Below are 16,867 nucleotides of genomic sequence, written 5' to 3' on the forward strand. Positions count from 1 at the left end.
GAGGTGGAGGTGATCACAGAAATGAAAGAACTGGAAAAATTATAGTGGATGGATGGATCCATAGGAAACCAGAATGCTCTACTAGTTTTTACAATTTGCATTATTTCTGACCTGGCTGTCAGTATTTTACTGACAATGCTGTTTTCAGAACTGAGTAGCATGAAAGAGAAGACACAAAACTACACAAAGTAGATACACTACCACCCTCTTTTCTAAGTCTGAAAATAATTTTCTGTGTCATTCAGCACTGCATCTTGAGAGGAATGTCCATCTGCCTCAAATACTTTTTAACTTTCCCCCTGTCTTTTAGCTTGATATTTTAGCATTGGTATTCAGGACAATATCTCAGGTACCCTGAAAACATTAGTTTCTGCTTTTTCCATTTGTTTGAGTCCTTCCAGTAAGAGAGGGATCCCACACCTAGCACAAGTAAGGAAGCTTCCATGGAAGAATCACAGAATCACCAAGATTTGAAAAGACCCACAAGATCACCCAGGACAACCATACACACATCACCAACAGTTCTCACTAAACCATGTCCCTCACATAAGATTAATTAAGAATACTGAAGAAAGTCATTAGAACAAAGCAGGTATATTGCTAAGACTCAAACTGTTCTGGTACCAGTTTAGCAGCAGAAGAGGGAGTTCAGCTTGGGTTAACTCTCCAAGCATGTACAGGCTCAGAACAGATTTTGCACACCAGGCTGAGCTTCACACAGCCACAGGATACATTCTCATTAGGGCCTGAGGAAGCTTATTTAAAAGTGTGATTGACGTGTTGGCATCATCAGAGAAACAAATAATATAGACCCAGAGCCCACACCCTGGTTCATCTGAAAATATTTTATGATTGGAACAGGCTTTTTCTTGTTGCCCTCAGTATTAGAGTAAGTGCATTGTCTCTCTGAACTAAACTACATTTATCAAAGGGATGTGTGAACCCAAAATAACAAGAAGAAAAAACTTGCGTTGTTCATAATGAGTTATTTTATTAGGGTGTTTCCCCTCTTTAGCTTCTCTGTTCTGGTAACTTAACACATGGAATAATAGTAGTTAGCAACTTTGGCTTTGACTGTTGTTATTTTATGCCTTATGAGAAGTTAATTGCATCTTCGACAGAGTAAAAAAATATATAAATCCCTGAGATATGGAACAGAGTTCTTTATATTGCTGCTTTTGCTGCTTTCTGTTCATTCAGCACCAATCCATGCTAGACCAAGCAGAACAGAAAATGAGACCAAAAAAAAAAAAACCAAAAAAACGTGGACACAGCAGGTGTAACAGACCTCAGAGTACAAAAGGGTGCTATCATTTTATAACATGAGCTAGCCCTCCATAGCGACCTGCAAAGAATGTGGCCTTTGAAATAGCTCCACTAGAATTAGTAGCCTTTCAGGAAATATTACTATTGTTCTGAATTCCACTTGAAAATTTAATTTGCCCCCTGTTATTTTCAGGCAAATTCCAGCAGAGCTTTATTCCATAAAATCTGCGTAGGTGCATAAGGAACATTGCCTCGACTCAGGAAATTCATATTCCTTTGTACACAGAAAGATCTACTTTGTATGTGTTTATTTATCTGCTCATGAAGAGCCTTTGCAAATATAATTCACTTTTATGTGTGTTACACACTGAAATCATATGCATTCTCTAAATCCATTACACAGCATGCCTAACTAACTAGGAAGTATTTAAATGTTAGCTTGTAAGTACTGAAACACAAAACTTCAAAGTTAGAACATGGAAATACCAAACTGCAGTACAGAAAAACACAACATGATGCAGCTTCCAGCCAGGAAAGCAAATTCCTTCTGAGGAAAAGTCAGACTTCAATTTTGACCACTCTTGCTTGGAGGAGTGTAAATCATACAATCACAGAATCATAGAATCGCAGAAAATGGTTTCATTGGGAAGAACCTCAAAAATCCTCAAAGCCACAGGATCCAGAACTCCTTGTCAGCACATGATGTCCTTCCTCCCTCTCGTGGGGCATCACCTGTTCAATGTGGAATCACCCTGGGGACCTCCTAACTCCATAAAGGCACAGCCTGTGTTCCAAAGACAGATGCTACAAATGATTTAAATGAGAAGGGTGCACGTGTAAATGCACATTGCCAATCTGCAGTGGCTTCCACTGCAGAAGCCCTATTACTTTATTCAGGACTTCCCCATGTTTATAGGGAGAAACGATAAAACCAGACTTGTGATCCACCAACAAGCATCTGTTAAAACTAGTTTATAAAGCTAACCTTATTTAGTAACACAAAAAATATGAAATGTAGGATACAATTTGGGAAACTGCCCTTTTTCTGCACCGAAGGATGCCAATGTTTAGATAGACACGTCAATAGGAATGAAGTCTGTCTGTTGGGATCATCTATGCCATTCTGAAACTTAATACTTTACAAACATAGAACTGATTTTGCCTTGGATTCGGAGAATCTCAACGGTTCTATCTCTCCTTCTGTCTAAACATAAAGGTTTAAAGATTATGTACTGTACATTGTTTTTAAAGAAAACAGAGCATCATACAGTCAATAAGTTTGGAAAAGACCTCCAAGAACACACTAACCGTGCCCCTAAGTGCCACATGTCCATGTCTCTTGAACACTTCCAGGGACAGTGACTCCATCACCTCCCTGGGGAGCCTGTGCCAACACCTCACCACTCTTTCTGAGAATAACTTTTTCCTAATATCCAGACTGAGCAACATTCAGCAAATATCGCTCTTCAAAGTTATTGTGTAATAAGATGACTACACTTTTATTTTTGTGTCACGTTGACTTATTTTTTGTGCTATCTGAAGTGATCTTCCAAAAGAATTGCAAATGTCTGCCCCTCCCAGCTGCACTACTTTCCAAGTTATGATTGGCTAACCAGCAGTCACACTGCATGATTTCATACTGCTACATCTGATGAGGTGTAACCAAACACAACAGAGCACATTATACGCCACAAGCTCAACTCAAAGCTGAAACACACATTTCTGAAAATAAGTAAAGAAATAAAATAAAAAACAGCAAAGTTGTGACCAACTACTTCATTTGGAAAGGAATGTGTGCCACTTCTTTCCCTCACCATACAGTGGGTTAGGAGGATCTGTCAGCAGAGGAAGGAAAACGTGTAACCAAACGTGTAAGCAAAAAAGTCCACAAGTGCTGCTTAAATGGCCTTCACTTTGTTTTGTTTTTCCTTTCTTTTTCACCTCTGGTAGACAAATCAATAAATTATGGTATTTTTCCTTTTCTGTAATAAATGCAGGTCCAGAGAGACTGAACATTTATGACTTCTAATCAATTCCAACTAGTTGTTCATTAACAAGAAAAAAAAGAACAGGAAAACAATCCAGAAGTTGAAAGATTTCTGGTTTCCCAATTGATGTGACTGTTAACTTTGAAATGCATTTCAAATGCATTTTTTCCAATGTCAAAAATTAAAATGTCTAAGAAATCCAAATAATTAATTTCAAGTGAAACATAACATTTTTGACTTGAAATACTTTCCATTTTGCTCTGTTCAAAGAAAAAGCAGAATAATTTAAACTGCTTTGACTCAGAATTAATTCTGTATTTTCTGATCTGCCACACTTAAACAAAATCCATTATTTTCACTATAGTGTACTAAAACATACAATACTCTTTCTAGCTGTTTTGTTGGGTATCTGTCAGGAGAAGTGGATAGAAATTCAAACTGAGTCTGTAAAGGAAAAAAAAAAAAAAACAAGATGGAAGTTGACCAGTAATCTGTGATAGATATGTACCTGTACTTCAGGAAGCACAGCTTGGAAAACAGGTTTTTCACTAAAGAACTTGTTAGGATTTTTGATAACAATGATATGTACAGAACAAAGCACTTACAAACTTTTCCTGGTTTGATCAGAATTAAAACCAAATGACAATCATCATATATACATATTTGTATTTTGATTACACTTCAGTTTTACCTTTTGCTGTAATGTTTTGCTGTAGCTCAAGCAAAAGGTATATTTCCAGCCACCTGGGAAGCCATGCTCAGCCCTACTCTGTTTCTCTTTGTCACTACAGTAATACTGCTATAACTCCAATAAAGCTTGTAACTATCAAGAAAGATCAAAAAAACAAAAACAAACCAAAAAAACAGAAGGCAATTCCAGTTATTAAGAATTTCTTCACTGGATAAAGAAGATAATTTACAATTTAGCAATGGTTAAATCTTCTACCCTTAAAATTGCTTTGTGGAAGCCTAGCAAGACAACTTTTAATAGAAACTAACTCTAAGTTGTGACGGTTGTGTACTTCTGATCAAATTTCATTCTGAGATACATGGCAGAACAGGTGTGGTGTCCACACATAAGCCACAGCTATAATAATTTTGATGGCACATGTGCCAACTAAGTTTGCAGGTCTACTTTGTGATCCATGCTAACCTTAGAACATGTCTTCCTTGTGCACTAGACTGCACGACAAATTTCCTAGACTTTGTGAGACCCAGAACCAGCAGTAATGCAGCAACACTGAGATACAGCACAGTACAAGAAGATGAGTCCAGCTTCTCAGCAGCAGAGACAGGTGTGACTCTTAAGCGACTCCCCTGGTTTTAGAACTGACCTCCTCCTTAGACTGGCTGTCAGGGGAAGTTCTTTACAGAGGGACTGGTGCTGGAACAGGCTGCCCAGAGATGTGGATGCCCGATCCCTGGAGGTGTTCAAGGCCAGATGGGATGGGGCCCTGAGCATCCTGGTCTGGTATTAAATGGGGAGGTTGGTGGCCCTGCCTACAGCAGGTGGTTGGAGCTTCATGATCCTTGAGGTCCCTTCCAACCCGGGCCATTTTCTGATTCTGTGATTCTGTGATTCTTTGTGATTCTGCTCCTACTCGTGGTGCCAGGCTTAGGAAGTATATTATCAAATGAGGTAGTTCTTAGCATAGCTGTCTCTAGACATTGCCTTTATACGTGTTCTGCATGAGACACACCAGTTCTTGCATCTGATCTCCCTCTTCCTCTATGCTTTGCTCCTGATTTCATCTCTGCTGGTACACTACCAAGTACTAGCCTTCAGAAATGTCCCTTGACATTGATTAATGTACTAGCATGGGCACAGCCATGGAATTCAACTTGCTGTGCCACTACAGCACTTATGCAGCTATCTAATCCATCAGATAAATGTGAGGTCAATTTGTATATCTGCAGTGGTCATTTGCTCAGGATATCTGAGCACAAGGCAGCCTCAGTAGAGCTAAGGCAGCTTCTCCAAGAAGCCTGCCAATTGTCTGGAATTCCTAGACTAACAGCCAAAAAAGCAGCAGGACTGTAGATGATGTATAAAGATCTGCTGCCAAACATGGTGGAGTTGGCACCTGTGACTTTGGCACATTACTGCAGTTCACACTGTGAAGATCAGTGATTATTGCTTCAATAAGCAGTTCTTAAGTGAAGTACCTGGTATCTGTTGTTGCAAGAGCTGAAGTGCTGAAGGAACAAAAGATGGGGAAGTTATAAAAAGAACTAGTAATTGGGGCTTGCTATTCAACTTACATTGGGTTTTAATATTATTTGGAAAGAATCTTCAAGTTATTTCCCCAAAAAGCTGCACAGAGATTTCTCAGTGGGTTGCATATTGGGTTAAATTTTACAAGTTGCCTAGAATGCCCAGATTTCTGAGTCTCATTTTACAAGACTCAAAACTGCAGATCTGCAAAACTTGATGCTAACCTGTCCAAAACAGCCCAATACTCTTAACCAAGGAAAGAGCCCACCATGGGGATGGTTCTTAACTCACTGACGCCACCAGTACACCAAAATGTTTCTTATTTAAAATCTTCCATTAAGGCCCTTGTCTCTTTTAACTTCAGAAGCGAACACACATTTATGTGAACACATTCATGTAAACACATTAGAGGTAGGTCAATTCTGTCAACAGCACACATGGTTCTTCTAAGTTATGTGAAAAGAAGAAAGCTTGAGAAGGCAATGTGATGTTCAGAAACAAGACATTTGTTTCACAATTAGAACATTAGCTGTTCAGCCCAAGACTCAGCAGTAAATAGACCATGAGCAATCCAAGAATCTTTGTCCTTGAATCTGTATGCTGTTCTTTTACAAAAATGTAAATTAGTGAGCTATTTTACATAAGATTTGTAGGTCACAATTGGTCACATATTCTTCAGCTAATATAAATTCAGTTAATATAACCAGAATATTAAGTTTGGAGAATTGGGCAAGTCAGTGTTTTAAAAATCCAGTTCTTAAGACCAGAAATTGGATCTCTTAAGATTATCCCAAATAATGTCTCCTTCTGAAACAAAGAAGATTACATTCACTTAACATAAAATTTCAGACTGATGTGACTTGTGGCATATTTAACTATTACTCCCTACTCCTATGCAAAAGTCTCTAGAGAACACTGCTATTACTAAATGGTGAGCAGTTTACAGAGGTAGGTTTGTCACAGGCTTACCAGCAGATGGAGTTGGAAACAGGGTCTCGATATGCATGACCATTAACTCTCATCAGGTTCTTTTCTGGAATAGAAGCTCTCAGCAGGTGTACAAGTGCTAACTCAATTTATAATAGAGCATGCAAAGTATAAGTGGAGAGAGATTTTTATTCCAGTGTGAGAAAACCTGTGTAAATCTGGTATCTATGCTGAAAAGGCTAGCACAATCTGGAAAATACAAGAGAAAGGACAAATAGCAGCTTTTTCCATTCATAAGCAGCTGACCGTTTCATGAATGTGATGTGTAAGCCTTTAAACTCCTTTTAGAGAAAGTAAGATTATAACAAAAAAAGTACAGTGCCAAGGAATACATTGTCACAGTTCCTCTACATACAGTTAATTATTACAGCGAAATTCTCTGACTTATCTATATTAATAAATTCAATGGCAATGATGTTACTTTGAAAGTTTGGAACTGAAAACTTTAAGAATTCATTTAATGAAATCAAATGAAGTTAAGAAAATTTGGAAAAAAAAAATCCTTACATTTCCCTTTCTGTCTTAGTTCATGGTGGTTCAGCTGTAGGCATAGATGCTTCTCACCTAAAAACAAATAACAGAACAAAGAGGCTAATTGCTTCCACTTTCGTGAAACATATGAAACAAGAGTCACTTCTGACTATTGTATTTTGGTATGAAGACATTCCATGAGTCTTTACATTGGAAGAAGCTGTTCTGATTGCAGACCACAAACCTCTTGTTAAAATTCTTGGAGCAGAAACTGATTATCTGGCTGATACATTGCAGAAGTGGACATTAAGGCAAACTTCTTATCATTATGATATCATGGCTAAGATATCTGAAAAACAAAGTAAAGCTGCACTTTTCCTGTTGACTATTAGAGATGAAAAGCTTGACTAAAAGAATCCTTTCCACATACCCCTCTCTCCTCCCTCCCCTTCTGGGGAAGTGGGACCATGTACCTTTGAATGAGTCTCTGAAGAAATGGAAAAAGTCCATCAGCACAATTTTCTGCTGCCCTGCAGCTTGTGCAGGCTTTAAAACCTGGGCAAAGTAGGTGAGAAGTGTTGCCATCTGGACTGGCAGCTTTTTACAGTCACTTTTTACAGGTGCAAATGGTTACAAGGTGCTGGGCAGTGAAGGAGCAAGAGCGTTCGCTTTGCAAAGATTGGAGAATTTGTGGACGTGTCAGTCAAGCCATTCTCACTGTCAGCCCCCAGATGACACTGCAGTCATTGCTGCACCATCTCTCTCCAGATACAGTGAACACATAGCTGCCAGTATCACACCTGGGTACCAATTTTGATGTCAAGGTGATTGGAACTGCTGCTATGAAGATATGGAATCCTTTCTTTTGAACATTAAGAGGCTTAACAGCATCTGGATGGAAACCTGTGTGGCCACCTACAACCTCTTGAACATCCTGTTCCCAGATGCTTTAACTGGCCACAGGGAAGGCAGTTAAGATCATGCCATTACTGGGCAGAAGAGCGCGCTCTAGTTAAGTGGAGTGTGGCAAAATCTATGGAAAGACAAATCAGCTTGTCATCTACCAGGAAGTTACCTAGGTGTCTTCAAGATTAGGATGGAGTCAAGTCTTTAACAAGCCTGTGAAATCATTTGAAAACAACACGCCTCTTCCTTTTCATTTCCAGCCTACTTCAGACATGCTGTAGCACAAGAGTTCATCTCTACTCAGGGCACTCAGGCTCTTCCTCAAGCCTACAGTATTCAAGAACCCAGGCTCCTGCAAGCATAGCAGAACAGTAACATTCTTTTGTCAGGCCGAATCTTCTATGGTATCTAGCCTTTCCTGCAGATTCTTCCTCATTTAGATGCCTTGCAGCTCCACATATTCCTATCTTACTTTAAAAAATGGCAATTCTATTTCTTTTCTTGTTTATGTGAGTATTAGTCTGGTGAAACCCAGTGAAGCTGATGAACCAAAAGCATACCTTAAAAATAGGAAAAATCAAGCTCTTCATTTGCACATTGCAATTCACATATGTGACAAATGATTCTGGGGACCCTGTTTTGAAAGTAGCTCACTTGAAACAGCTTTTCAAACTGAAGTACTTAATACTGTCTAAAGACTGGACTTCTGTAGGGCACCCATAACTGAAGTTCCAGCACTGCAAGTCCCTCTGAAAAATCTTGGCCATTTTTTCAAAGGATGTGTCAGTGTCTCCAACAGATGCAAAAGCAATGGCCACTCAAATAGTTTGGTGTTTACAGGTTCATCAATCAAAAAGAAACACTTTGATCACCTGACATTATTCAAACAACGTTCTTGATATCTGATACCAGACCGAGATCATACAGATCTAATAAACTTTTGGCTCCTGCAAATTTCTTTTAAAAAATATAAAAGAGGATCAGTTATAGAGAAGTTGATTAATATGCACTCTACTCAAACAGTCTCAAACATCTGTGTATTAAATTCATTTATTAAATTATACCAATCTGTATTTTAATGAGTAAAAGATACTTATTCTGCCATCCATCAAAATAAACTCAGGAAATACTTAACATTATAATCATTTTTCTTGTTTGAACATGAGTTATGAAATATGAATCCCACACTAAGAATGCTGTACTTGCCATTATGATCAAATATGTTTTTACAGGTGCACCAAATATTCTGTTTTCATTTCATTTTCAAACTGTTGAAAATATAAACCATGTTTTATATTTCTTTGGTAGGTAATATTGCCTTTTTCCCCCCACATGGCACCCATTATTAGTGAGTTATTACCGTGCCTTTTTTCAGACACACGCTACATATCCTAAAGTTGCTTAGTAATGAAAATACAGATTTATGTAACATCTAGTATCAAATAACATTTAGGATACACTTTGGTATTGAAAGGTTTGAGGCACTAATAACTTTCAAGTGCATGTTAATATTGCTAGATAAGGTGTATACAATCTGTCGGGTCAAGTTCATACTTTTACCATTCCACTTTTTTGCCTGAGGAGAGTTAACTTTTAGGTACAACAGGACTTAATACATGCATGCATTGAATTCTTGTTTTTTATTGCTCTGGTAACTGTGATTTTTATTTCCATTTGACTATTTTTATGTAAACCTAAAAAAAAAAAAAAGAAGAAAAAGAAAAGAAAAAGGAGAAAAATCTGGCAGATGGAGAGCAAACCCAGCTGGGATGGCAGGTGAACTACACTGCAGACTTCTTCCCAGTATCAGTTTGACACCATATCAAACACTAAGTACAACCATTAAAGCAATTCCTTCCTTCTATTTGTGCAGAGTGAATAGCTGTTAAAGACACAGTTTAGTGCTGGGAACCGTATTCTCAAAGAAAACAATATCTGGGAAAGTGCAGTGAAAAAAAGCAAGATATGACTGCAAGGCACAGAGATTCTCAGGTGGTGTTCAATCCCTCGGCCTCTGGTGACTTCAGCAGAGCTGCAAGTCCAATACAGAGGTTTGGCACAGGATTGTAATAAACAGTACAACTACTCATATTAGCAAGTGAGACTACAATACTACTTTCAATAAAGAAATGGGAACTTCTCCATCGATTCCAGTGGAGTAGGTTCAAACCATAACAGAACATATCAGTAGTAGAGCCAGAACACTGTAAAAAAACAGTCTCATTTTGGGCAGCAAATGCAACCACACACTAATCCATTTTTTGTAAAACACATCAAGAGGGTAGGAAAATGTTTGTCATTACTGGCAAAGGGGAAAAAGCCTTCAACAAAGCCATCACTTCATTCAGGTGTGATCACAATATAGGTTACCACCACACCAAAATTACAGAGGCAATGCCAGTCCTTTTTCATGGGGACACGGTACAACTGATATGAGGAAAAAGGAAAATGGTATAGAGGAAATTTTGTAAACCAAAGTTATGTGGTAAGTGAAAGAGAGAAGTGCCATAGCTGATTATGTCCAAACATGGCACTGGGAAAGAAAAAACTTACCATTTCTAACTTAAAGATACTATGCAGACAACTAATTTTCTTACAAGATTCCTCATTAATGCCATTGTACTTAAGATTTTGCTCACTTCTAATTAGTCCATATGACACATGACTGTGTTTAATTTCTTGTTGCAAAATAAAACAAGCAACATGAAACATATTTGTCTTATGACAACAATTTGTATACATGTAGAAAGTGAAGAATGAGAATGAATTCTCAAAATATAGGGGTTGACCAATAATGAATATATCGTATTGTTTAATGTTTGCCTTGAACTTACAGTTCTTAGAAGGACATTTTGAAAAGTCTTGAAAAGATTTTAGTGATAACAAGAAGGTATCACAACCAGTCTGAGTTATTCCAAATATTATGTGCATTGAATAATTTTCCACCTTATTTTTAAGCATGATTAACCTACTATTGCATTCTGAATACTAATTCCAATGAAAACACGTACCAACCTTCAAAGATCAGTAGAAAAAATGGCATCTGGCCGAGGAATATAGCCACCACCCAGTCTAACAGAAGCAGGTGGAAATCTAGGAAGTTCCTATCTATTGCACATCTCCTTAAAATAAAAAGTAGACAAACTCTTCCAGCTGGCAAAATCTACATCCTTTATTGACTTTTCTGTACTATAAAGAATAAAATATGTGCATATACACCTGTATAAAAAAAATAGAAGAAGCAGTTTATTTAACTGGCATTTTTCCTGGCAGTCCTGTACTTAACTTTATCACTTGAAAAGCACTCTTCGGACCTGTACTCTTCAGATAGGTTGGAAATATTTTAATTGTCACATTTATTGACTAGTTGTCAATGCAGACATGAATAAATGCAGATAAATTATTCACAGAATCTTCTTGCCTTTGTACTATGTTTAATCAATACATCAAAAGGAAATATCTCAAATGAGCTGGTGGATTTGTGATGAGTTGATTCCTGAATCTCCATGTTTCTGAAGTATTTCAGGAAGAATCCCTACCAACATAGAAATCTACACTTGCAAAATATTAGCAGAAATGTAACACTCAAAATTCTTACAAACACCAAAACAACAGATTCATACAAAAAAAGAAATCAGCATTCAATAGCAACCCAAAAGCTGAGTAAAGACTACACAGACTTCAAACAGTAATTAACTAAATGTTGAACCAAGTTTTGTCACAAATACTGAGGAAGCTTTAAGTTAATTATAGAAGGAATTGAATTATTTTGTTTGAACGCCCTTCACTGGTCATCTCTCAGTGTTCAGTTTCAGCTTTGATGGTTTTTTATTAGGTTTGCAACATATATGGAAACTTGGCAATTATCTTACAAGAAAGCAGGAACCTCACTCTCTTCCAGAAGCCTGTGAGACCTGGCATAATTTGGTAATTTCTCAGTCTCCACACTGAAACCAGCAGGCATATACCAACATACTATTTCAGACTAAACTGGTAACAACGTGAGTGAGCCAGTCCTGAACTATTTCTTACCCAGTCCAAATCTGCAAGCTAAATTCTCTGCCCTTTATAGAGATTGCTCAACCTTTTGCTATCATAATGACACTCAAGAAGAGAAAATTTAGAATTCTGAGCTGTGCTGCTCATATGAAAAACTGGCAGAAAGAATTTTCTTTCTTTTACTCAGCAGGATGCCAGATGGCTGCAAAAGATTTTTCATTGGAAGAATTTGTTAATTTCATTAATTTTTAATACAGTAAAATAGGAGAAGGAAATAGCAGCATGTTTATCAGTGTTCCACAGAAGTAGCAACATTTACAAACAGAGGAATGCCATCAGTGTAATACTTTTGGTGAGCACACAAATAAAACTTCCTAAGCATTAAATTATTTAACATTTATTAAGACCCTTGAACGTAAGTAATTAACACAAAGGTATTGCGGGAAGTAAAAATCACAGCTGCAAACCTAATTATTCAGGATGATCTGAAAAGCTTGATTGGAGGAGTAGGATGACAACAGCAAAGTGAGCATTAAGGCAAAACTGAAATTCAGTTAACCATTGAACAGAGGAAGAAAAGGATGCTTCAAGGCTCTGAATATTTAAACAGTTGGGCAGTCTAATCTATTCAAAGTTAATCTTCAGATAATAATTTGATTTTTGCAAAAGAATGAACAAGATGACTGATGTCTAACCCTTCGGCCAGGTAAGTCACATATTTTATCAATAGGTAGATACACATATGCTTTACATTAAAAGACTTATTTTATAGAATCATAGAGTTGTAGAATCAGCAAGGTTCCAAGATCATCCAGTCCAACCATCCACCTATCACAAATATTTCCCCACTATGCATTTCACATGTTCAATCTTTATATTTGCATGGGCGCAGAGCTCCCAGAAAGCTGCAGAGGTGCTGTAAACCATCTGAACTCTACATACGTTACTTCTATATACTTGAAGCCTGGATTACTGCTGGTCTTGGAACCTGTGCACTCACCACATGTACATTACACAAGTACAATCAGAAATCTCTTTGAAGTGCTAGTTGGCTATCAAGGATGCTGTCTTCTAAGAATGAGCTTCTTCTGCTATTGACAGTTGGGCAGACTACTCCCGGCTGCCTTTTTTTTCCAAAGGCAGCTTGGAGAATGTATGTTTTATGTATGTATGTTCTCAGCTGCTTCCTAGCTAGCACCTTTCAAGAAACACCTTTAATGAAACTATACTTTATATCACTAGAAATATTTGTTTTAATATCTATCAGATTTACATGTATATCTCAGAAGCCATATATTGTAATATTTGTCTTCTAATGAGACTATTATCTTTTGTTTCCGTGACTTTTTCATTTACCAAGCAGAAAAAAGTGATTAGGAAAAAGCAGACACAGGAAAGATAATGCAACAGTGGAGAAGACAGTTGTAATTGATAGATATTATTTACCAATTTACCATAAAAATCTTTTAAGTGAAATATCAACTGAAATTCTGTCTTGGCAATAGATAAAAATACTCCTTTAAGGCAAAAGAGTAAGAGATTGTTTATAAGAACTAGTTCTCAGCAGAGGTTTTGGGAAGGAAATAAGCATTCTTCACCAGTTGCACAGTATATTGCCTTAGGCAGAAAACATTGATACTAAAACAGTTTGTCTTATTATTCATCTCTGTTCACTTCTGCAGTTGGTTTTGGTGTTGACATGAAAATAAATGAATAACAGAGTATCTAAACAAATGTTTTGTCTAATGGATAACTTAAAAATGACAAGCTAGTTACATAAAATGCCAGATTCTCTTCTGTCGCTGTGTTTTGCATCAAAACAAACCACGTGATTTATGAGGAAAACAAATAAAACTCAAAGAGCATGGAAAGACTCTCCCTAAATTCCACAGAACTTCAGAATGCCTTTTTTTTTTTTTTTTTTTTTTTTTTTTTTGAGGAGAAATAAAAGCTACTAACATAAAAATGTTAACCTCAGAAGGCACATGCAGACTAAGAAACTTAGCTACTCTGAAAAGAAAGGCCTAATGGAAGATCTTAGAGAGGAGGATGGCAAAGCAAGAAAGTCCAAAATAAGACAGAGTAAATGTTCTTCAGTGATGTAATCCACTAACATTTTGCACACAATACCCCCAAGTATGCAATTATAGGTGTGAAATATTTCAAAGCAACCAGCATCTCTGTCATCTAACTTACAGACTTCTCATGTTATCAGCAGAAGGGAAGAGAGAGTACTGCAAAGAGTGCTTTAAAGCACCTAAATTAGGTTTCTCTCTGGATTATTTAATGGATTCTAGAGAAGAACTTGGAGGAGCATGGATTTGCAAAAAGTAGATATGTATCTCTCCTTCCTGTTACAGATAGGGAAGCAGGCATCCATGTCTTCTCATATAGAATTATAAACATCTTGTGGGTTGCTTTTAGCTGTAAACTTTCATTAGGCTTAAGTAGAACGTCAAAAATTCCCTCACCATGTCTTGCTGACTGCTCTTCCCAGGTCTTCGTTTATGGCTGGTCTCAGTTCTATCACTGAGTATGATTACATCTACTCACAGAACCCTACTCCATTGTGCCTGCCCATGGTGCAACTCATCCACTGATCTATAAATTACTGTTTCAGAATATGTTTGTAACTCCTCCTCTTCCAGGGATTCAGGCCTATCCAGACATGACTTCACTGGACACCGCAGGTGTTACATAAAATGCCATGAAACTTGGTTCCTATAGGTAGGTGGCCTGTGTTCCAGCTGCAAGAACACAAAAGAAATCATTCTGTTTGAAGAACTAGAACACTGTCAGTTCCATTTTGTTTGTGCCAATCAGTGCAAAGCACACACATTTTATTCTGATCAGTTCCCCTCAACTTTTTAAAAGGAAGAGGGCAAATAGGCCACTAGATAGAAAACACCCGATGACTTTCCAAAACCTTTGAAAACATTATGAATCAAGTCAGTAAATGAGGTCAAGTAGCTGGATGCTGAGAACTTTTCTAGAGATAAATCAAGGATTGCTGATCAATACTTTTGCTGAGGCACGTATCTTAGGTGAAAATGTGACTCCGTGTTAGACACTGGATATTTGAATCATTGAATCATCTAATTTGGAAAACAATTGCAAGATGATCAAGTCCAACCACCAACCTGACCTGTGAGTCCCATTAGTAAACCATCTCCTTTAGTACCATGTCCACATATCTCTTAAATACCTCCTGGGATGGAGACTCCACTGTTCCCCTGGGCAGCGCATTCCAATGCTTGACCACTCTCTCCGCGAAGAACTTCTAAACTCCTGGGTGAGTTCCCTAAGTAGCACAGTATTATATAAAAGACTCCCCAGCAAGCTGGGTAGAGTTTGTATACCTCTGCTCTACGAAAGTTTGTTTATTCTAAGATAGCTCCTATTCAGAGCTGAATTTAGAATTAACTTATACATAACGTTAATTTAATAAACTGAACAACTGGAGAAAAATGAGTACAGGGAATATCTTACACATTCTAAATAACAGTTTTAACTTAAAACCTTGTTTGCATTCAAAAAGGCATGACAAGAGTTGCATCACACAAATATAAAGCAGAACCCCCCACATACCTGTAGTGTCATCTGAAACTAACCACTTCTCAGAGAAGAAAAAAGGAGCTTGACTTAAGATGGGAATGAATTCTAAACTAATGTATTTCCAGTTGTTTTAAGATTTTATCAAATAAAGGAAGAGCCTACATCAAAATAAGCCAAGCACAAATTGCAACAAAATTTTAAAAATAACAATTTAAAGCAATTTTAATGAAGAATACATAATACTGATTTCTTTATCTGGAGACGTTGATGTATATTCTACAGTAACCACTCAACAATAACTCTTTGGGGTTTTTGTTGTTGTTTAAATGTCATGATTTTATTTTCAAGAAGATTCATTTATTCACTACAGAACTTAACTAAACTATTACTGAACAGCTACACAAGAACACTTAATACCAAATAACTGTGTTGTATATACCAATAACTGGATCTTAGAAAGTATGGGCTATTTTGTCTGCAGGGGAAAAAAATCATGACTATACATTCTTACAATTTAAGAATGTATATTTGAACTGGTTTTAGTAGTTTAAATTTCTAATGCTTAATCATGAGATTTCCCTTTCATTCAACTATTTATGGGATCACTCACAGTCCTAAATTCCAGACATCTTAAAACCTTGCTGGTAACCTGAGTTAAAATCTTGATGGAAGAAGATAGATCTCAAGTTTTATTTTAACATCAAAATTACTATTTTGCAATTCTATAAAATTAGGAAAATATACCATTGAGCCCCATTGTCTTAAGTAATTTGATTTACAAAGAGATCTGATATAAACGGAAAATATCACCTTTATTTTACTTAGTATTCCTTTTATTTATTTTTACACTCTGCTTTGAATTCCAAATTTCTTAAGTTGCAAAGTAAGTAAAAATTCATGTAATTCATCAGAAACATGTTATGGATAATTGCCTAATTTAAATTCTTAAAGCAGTGTGGGTGTTTTGTTCTGCATTTACCTTAATATTCACCCCCTGCATGTGTTCATTAATCTTTTATTTGATTCTGTATTTTTTTTCTTGTCATGAGTTATATGTTACAAAAATAATATTGCTAGTGCTCATTTACATAATAAAAAGTACTGTATTCCCACGATTTGTGCACTTCTCTAGCATGATGAGATTATTAAAATTATAGGCCAGAACATGGCACAATGTTGGATAGAGTGTTCTGAAAGAGTAGTGCTAGCTAGAACTGAAATCGCCCTTGGTTTCAAAATGCTCCGGAGAATGATTGCCCACTGAGATAATGCAAGTTGAGTACAACAAACTTGAAACACTGTTTAATGATGAAGGTATATCATGTGTATTGAAGAGAAATTTGATGTATTTAATATAGTGCCCTGTGTTGCAGAATGTAATACTAGTCTCTTTAAAAAGCTTTCTCTTCCTATTTTCTAACAGTACCGTGGAAAGTCATTGTTACAATTCGTCATTCAAAACAGTTGAAGTATTTTATAA

This window comes from Lagopus muta, chromosome 2, assembly GCF_023343835.1.
Source record: "Lagopus muta isolate bLagMut1 chromosome 2, bLagMut1 primary, whole genome shotgun sequence".
Classification (NCBI taxonomy): Eukaryota; Metazoa; Chordata; class Aves; order Galliformes; family Phasianidae; genus Lagopus; species Lagopus muta.